We start from the raw sequence: 6,730 nt of genomic DNA on the forward strand, positions 1-6,730 counted from the left end.
TCTCACCTTTCTAATACCCTCAATAGAACCCAGAATAACTATTTGTGGCTGGGCTGTAGACATTGCAGATAACCTTAACCTTTGCTTGTTTCTGCTAATGGTGATCCTCTGTAAAACAGATAATTCCCCTTCCCTCCCTCTCACAGGTGTTGGCTGTTCAAAAAAAGAGACCATTAACATTTCTCAAATTCTACAGAGGGAAGCCAATATTAAAGCAGTCAAAGATCAGAGGCTGGATATTGCATTCCCAAACATGGTTTAGTGCAGCAATCTTATCTATAGAAACTAAATTCTCTGATAGCACTGGAAGATATGAGCTCTGTTTTCATATATGGATATTGTTGTTCTGCATGAAAAGGGGTCATCTAAAAATGGTTGTGTACATCAATAACTGCATACACTTGAAAAAGAGAAGGTATTTGGTGAGAGTAGGGGTTAATTGTTTCACTTGTAAGGGACCTTGGGATAGGCACTGCAGACCTTGTTAAGAGTACTTCTCATAGGAAAAGGCTTTTAAAAATGTAAAAACAGAAGCTGGTCTGTTTGAGTCAGTTCATCTGTTTACTCTAGATGGGTCTTTTACTTGTAATGGAGCCAGTCATCTCAGCTATCAGCCACACCATTTACAGTCAAAGGCTAGACCAAAATAGCTCCTAGGTCCTCCTGATTTTCTATTTCTGTCAATGATCTGCTTAAATGCTGACTGTCCCACTGAGGACTCTCGGATCAATCTAACTGGCTGAGCATCACTGAGCTGCACGGTGGAGAGGACCACCTCTATTTGAATAAACGTGTGTGAGGTGTCCTTGGTGGCAGGCCTGGCCCTGCAGGCCATGGCTGGGGCCTGGTCTGGGCTCCACCTCAGACAGGGCTGGGGTCCCCACACTGCTGCTCTGGGGTGCCAAGGGCTGTGCAGGGCTGGGTCAGGGTTAGGGGATGCTCCCCCTGTGCCTCCTGCCATGCTGGAGGCACCAGGGTGGATTCCCTGTCCTGCAATGACTCCGTGCTGTGGGAGCACTCTCAGCCACGGGTCAGGGAGCAGCCCCTGCCCTCAGCTCAGCTGAGGCCATTGCCTGAAGGCCTGAGCAGGCGCTCCCTGCTCTCCACTGTTTCTGGCTATTCATAAGTGATGTAGGTGGCTTTATTTATCTGCTGCTCCTCACACAGTGCAGAGCTGGTATTTGGGCTTGAGCAGCAGCCCAGAAATCCATCCACATTTCCATACACAGGGGCTGAAAGGCTAATGCCTTTGCCTTTCTGCTGCCCTGTTGACAAGTTATCATCAGCAGAGCTGTCTCCAAGTCTGTATTGCAGAAATAATTTATCCTCTGTGGCAAAAACAGATATTGAATCAGAAATATGAGCCCTCTTCCAGATTATTCCAGGGTGAAGGCTTTGGTCATGTGTCTTGTGTATCTCCTGTAGATCATTTGTAGGTTGACAGAGAGTGGTTCAGCATTAACCAGCATTAATCAGTAATTATTTAGCTGATTAGTTTCAGGTAAGTAGAAATGCAGAAGAGGTTGGGTCCAGCTATCAGAGTGATTCTCTGCACACCTACCTGTGTAGTGTCAAGGAGTCTCACTTCTGACTTCCAAAGCAAGAGAAGATTTTTTAAAATCTTCCCAGAGCCCACCATTGCTGTTTATGAGATTCTGTAGACTCTAAAAGGAACTTATGAAAAACAAATATCTTCTTTATTTTTAAATGTAACCACCTAAAACTGATGAGTCCTCATGTCATCTCTGGGGAAGGGATTGGGCCAGGTGTGTGTTTGGGAGCTGTTGGGCACATCAGGGGGATTGTGCTCAGTGGCACTGAGTGCTCACAGCCTTGGTTTTGTATGGAGAGCACATGCACACTTTGCAGTTACTTAATAAAAACCAAATCCCAGCACCTTGGGACCAGACACAAGAAAGTCCTGGTAGTCTGGTCACAGGTCCCGTGTAAGGTCATAACTGACCATGGCAAAACAAACAAGTTCTTTAATGTTGTTATGTATTACTTTAATTAATTGCACACTGAGAAATCCCACTGAAAACCTAGGTCTCTCCTGGGTTAGTAATTACAAAAACTGCTTTGGCAAGATCATAAGGAATTTTTGTTCTTCCTTTCCTTCTTCCTTTCCTTTCCTTTCCTTTCCTTTCCTTTCCTTTCCTTTCCTTTCCTTTCCTTTCCTTTCCTTTCCTTTCCTTTCCTTTCCTTTCCTTTCCTTTCCTTTCCTTTCCTTTCCTTTCCTTCCCTTCCCTTCCCTTCCCTTCCCTTCCCTTCCCTTCCCTTCCCTTCCCTTCCCTTCCCTTCCCTTCCCTTCCCTTCCCTTCCCTTCCCTTCCCTTCCCTTCCCTTCCCTTCCCTTCCCTTCCCTTCCCTTCCCTTCCCTTCCCTTCCCTTCCCTTCCCTTCCCTTCCCTTCCCTTCCCTTCCCTTCCCTTCCCTTCCCTTCCCTTCCCTTCCCTTATTTTAGAAGAAAAAATAACAGGTTCTGGCATTTTCCCACCCACCCATCTTGGATTGCATTCAAAAGTGCTGTGTTCAGGACAGTATTTTATTTTTGCCAAAAGGGAAAAATTTGGATAGCATTGTGGAATATGGGTGTGTTTTGTCTCTTCCTTCTGCTGAGGACATGCCCTATGTTTTTGTTAATGGTGTTCTTCCTGTTTTGGGCTTTTCTGGTATCCTATCAACAATATACCACACAATATATTAATTAGCAGTGTTAGTTATAGGGAGTGTGTAAACAGATTTTTTTCTCAAAAGTTCTGCCTCTGATACATGACAAAAGAGATTTATTAAATGGGTAACAACCCCCAGCCCACACAGTGTGCAAATTAAAACCTTAATTACTTTGCACCAGTAACTTTCCCGGTGTTATCCTACATATCATTCCAGTGGCATCAGTGCAGGATGGAAAAGGAATGGGAATATCAGTTTTACTTGATTATATGATATGGAGAAAACTTGTGTGGCATCACTGGTCTGAATTTAATAGCATGGGCTCATCTGATGGGCTGCTTCATTGCTCTTCACTGACCTATCCTGCAGCTGAGGACACAGGAGGTCTGAGCAGACTTTTCCTCTGTCTCTCTCAGAAAAAGGAAAAGCATTTGCCAAGGATATCTGCACTCAGAAAAAAAAAAAAAAAAAAAACAAAAAACCAAAAACCAAACCACATTTGTGAAGTTATCCTCTCTCTGGGAACAGCTTTGGTTTAAGGTGTTTGGTTTTTGTAAGCCCTACTTTTAGTGGAGAAAGTACCCCATGGTTGCCCAAGGTACCTGAGAACTGGGCAACCTGCAGGCCCTTAACAATGTCTGGAGACTGTGAGAGCACCTCATCAGCAAATTTATTGCATTTTTCTGTCCTTTCCCATGCAGGGGTGGTTGGGTGCCCCTGGCACACTGCCTGCTCCAGAGGTCATGGGGCGTTCTGGAGGGATGGGTGGTCACCAGGTGAACAGGTTGAAGATAAATAAATAAATAAGTGCCTGGGGGGGTGTATCAAATTCAGGTCTCTGTGTGTGGGACAGGGGAAAGCACCGCAGGCAGAACGGACGGGAACAGATTTTGTTTAAATTTAGCTGCAGTGTTGTGGTTGGAAAAGGCTGATGAGAACTTGGCACTTAACTCCTCACCTCGCACTGCTCCCCCAGCAGGGCTGTCAGCCTCCAAACACAGCACTGCTGCTGCACAGCCTGGGCAAACACCCTCTAAATAACCTCTTCCCTCCTGCAGGCTGTTTTGCTGAGCTGTTCTGTTTCTTAGCATCCACAACAGTGGCCAACAATTTAGCACGTGGAGGGGGGAAGTCCCACACCAGAAGCAGGTGGATCATGAGCTGCTGTGAACGTCCCTGTCAGGCAACCACCCTCTGCAATTCTGGGTATGTTCCATGACTCCCCTCCCACCCTGTGGTCCAGGCAGGAGATACACCAGGTAAGACAGGCCCATCTCCCATCTCTTGAAGCCAACTGCACCGTGAGGCCACTCTGGAATGCACAGGAGCTGATCCCAGCTGCCCCTTCTCCTTGCTCTGTCCCAGCCCTCTCGCTGCCCAGGGCAGGTGGGGTCTGGGCTTGTTGTTGACAGCTGTTTATCTCCTCAGCTCCACTTCCATGCCAAGCCCCTCTGCTTGTCTTCTGGGATATGATGCCTCCAGTGCAACCTCAGGTCAGGGAAAGCTGGCACGAGATTTTGGCATCTGACGACTCCAGGTCCCCCATGACTACACCCCTGTGCAGGTCTGTGAACTTTCCAACTCACAGCAAGTAAGAGGGGCACTGGAAACTGTGCTGCCATCAGCTTCCTGTCTGCAGGGAAATTGTGGATTCCCCAAACTGGTATTTTGCCAGAAAGTTACAGGGAAAACATTACCTTCCCCAAAACTAGGAGAATGCTGTGCTCATCTGCACCCCAGGGAGAAGGGAAGCAAGCAAAGAGAAAAACCTTGTTCTCTATCCATCCTTCCCACCCCAAAGGAAACAGTCTTCTGAGTTTCCCTATGCTGGCACATCACAAACACCAGTAATGTAATTTTTTCCTAGCTACATCCTGAGCCTCTGACTTTCACAATGAAAATGCCAGTGCTGTCCCTGTCACCATCCGCAAACCTGCTAACCATGGCTGCTGTCCCCACTCATGGGATGGGGACAGGGCTGTCTATTTTGTGTGGTCCTACAGAAAGCACATCAACTCCAGTGGAAACAAGCAACGGATTTCACTGGAGAGGAGTGCTGCAGACTGCCATCTCATCATGGCTGTTTGCCATGCTGCTACATTTGTTTTATTTTTGGTGACAGAATTAATGACCCCTCAAATGAGCATTTAAAGCTTTCTTTATTTTTGAGTTTAATTGGAAAAAATAAAGGTCTTTTCAAAAAGTTGTGTGCCCCTGTTTTGTGAAGTAACAACGTGGTTTTCATCCCCTGTCCTTCCAGGTTACATCCACCATGCCCAGTGTTTGTTTTCTGCCCCAGGTATTCAATTGCAGAGTGTGTTAAGCACCCTGAAGAAAGAATCCTCACTTGTGTCTGTGCTGCTCAGCTCAGGTCAGCAGGGCTTGCAATAGAGCTGGACCTTGAAATGGACCTTGGGTGTGTTGCTGGTATCTTTAGACCTTCTTCCAGGAAAGGAAGAAGAACGCTTGGTCTCTCCTCTCTGTGCCAAGATGAAACCAAAATGGTGCACTGCAAAATGAATAATTGCTTCTGGTCTGAAGTTTTTGGAAGCCTAATGCTGAAAATATGAAGGTTTAGGACAGTGTTTTTGTTCACACTGTAATGGCCAGGACTTGTGTTCTCACTGAGGCTGCAGGGCTAAATTCCAGTGCATTGAGGGAGCTGGGTTGTTACTGCACTCCCAGTTTTTAAGTCCCTTTGCCCTCTCTTCCTCCCTGCACAAGAGACGAGCCCAGCTGCCTGCCTGGGGAGCAGACCTCTGTCAAAGCAGCTCACTGATAAATGAAAGCCCCTGTGCTGGGATGATGAGGAACTCTGCGGCCGTGGGAACCTTCAGACAAGGACACTTGAGCCTCCCCCTGCTCCAGTCCCCGTCCTGCAGCGTGACCACAACTGGGGCAGCTCGTGACTGCTCTTGGCCACGGCCCCCAGGGCCCCGAAGGTGAAATGTGAGGACAGAGCTGAGACATGATCTCACCTGACGGACACGAGGTGGGAAAAGCTGCTGGAGCATCCTTGCACCGTGACCTTTGAGGGGCAGCATCCCCGAGCAGCGCCATGGCATGGTGGGGAATGGCACTGAGAGCTGCTGGCCATCAGGAAGGGGTCTAAGGAAAGGTGACCACCTTTCCAAAACAGAGCATCTTGCAGCTGCCTGTGGCACTGCCTTGAAAAAGTGATGGGTTATGTGTGTGGGGAGAAAAAAACTATTGATAATAATAGCATAATTGGCTGTCTGGCAGGCTCAAACTTCAGCAGAAGCTGTGATTATACTTGTCACTATCTGTTAACCTTCAAAACAGGTGTTGTGCGTTTGAGGTGCCAAAAGGGTGCTCAGGCTGCAATCTGTGTGTGTGACAGGAGCATGGGCTGGAGGAAGGGCTGGGGCCCTGCCAAACGGGCACAGGGGCAGAAAGGGGATGGTCCTGGGCAGGCAGAGCATGTGACACAAATGGATTTGGCTGGCTTTGAAAGGAGAGCACATCCCAGCAGGGCTGGGACCCAGCAGGACCTGTCCGCAGCTGATGGCAGACGTGCTTCAGTGGGGACCCTGGCAAAGGGCTTCTCTTTTGTAGGCTCATTTAACAGCTGAAGGGTTTGGGCTAGGTTCATTACAGTTCCCAGATTACTGAAATCTGTAATAATCAGCTGGAGGAACCTTGACTCCTGCCACAACATTGAATTTTTACTTGGTTTTAGGAATTAGGACTATAATGCTTTGTTGCACTCTTGGTCCAGCTCAGTCTTGCTTTAATATGTTTATTCTTGTAAAAGCCATAAAAACTGTTAACATTTTGTGTTTAATACTTTTTAAAATAAACAAATTAAAATGCAGTATTTCAGCAAAATGAAAGAAAAAAGAAATACAAGTGTTTTCTTTTTTCTTCCATGGAGCATTTTCACTCTAAACCTCGTTATGACAAGTGTGTTGGGGTCTTACAAGGCTGCATTGCTAAGTAAGTCAACAAGCATTGTAATGCTTGGCATGTATGGAAGGTGAGTGAACAACACTATATGGGAAGATTAGGTAGGGCTCTGTAGAATACCTAAAGAATTTG

The 6,730-nt window shown here is 46.9% G+C and overlaps 1 long non-coding RNA gene across 2 annotated transcripts; it reads left to right on the forward strand.

The window, feature by feature from the left end:
- Positions 1 to 3,564: 3,564 nt before the first annotated feature.
- On the forward strand, positions 3,565 to 6,405 carry LOC141729016 (uncharacterized). Of its 2 annotated transcripts, none has more exons than XR_012580266.1 (3): positions 3,565 to 3,930; positions 4,100 to 4,235; positions 4,539 to 6,405. It is a non-coding gene; the product is annotated as an uncharacterized LOC141729016 (long non-coding RNA). The 2 variants fall into 2 exon arrangements; XR_012580265.1 differs by having other exon boundaries at positions 3,565 to 3,877.
- The last annotated feature ends 325 nt before the right edge of the window (positions 6,406 to 6,730 follow it).

The sequence above is a fragment of the Zonotrichia albicollis genome, chromosome 5 (assembly GCF_047830755.1).
Source record: "Zonotrichia albicollis isolate bZonAlb1 chromosome 5, bZonAlb1.hap1, whole genome shotgun sequence".
NCBI classification, from domain to species: Eukaryota; Metazoa; Chordata; class Aves; order Passeriformes; family Passerellidae; genus Zonotrichia; species Zonotrichia albicollis.